We start from the raw sequence: 355 nt of genomic DNA, 5'->3' as shown, positions 1-355 counted from the left end.
ATTTTACTGATTTAGTTTCATGTTTATCTAAAAGTTTATGTTTTTATTAAAGTTTAATATTTAGTGTTACATTTTTAAACAACGTTATGAAGAAGTTTATTTATTTTGTTTAAATGTTTTTATATTTGGTGAAATTCATATTTTCTCTGAACTTTATTATGTATTAAAATAACTGAATACACAAGAAATGATTGTTTGTTTCTTATTTTCAGTCTCAGGTTGTTTAGATGTGATTTTTGTGTTTAATCTCGTCTCAGTAACGTGTACATGAACGCGTACATGTACATGATCATGTACATGAACGCGTACATGTACATGATCATGTACATGATCATGTACATGATCATGTACATGA

The sequence above is a fragment of the Anarrhichthys ocellatus genome, unplaced genomic scaffold (assembly GCF_004355925.1).
Source record: "Anarrhichthys ocellatus isolate YVR2014 unplaced genomic scaffold, GSC_Weel_1.0 scaffold187, whole genome shotgun sequence".
NCBI lineage: Eukaryota > Metazoa > Chordata > Actinopteri > Perciformes > Anarhichadidae > Anarrhichthys > Anarrhichthys ocellatus.
This window is presented reverse-complemented; position numbering follows the sequence as displayed.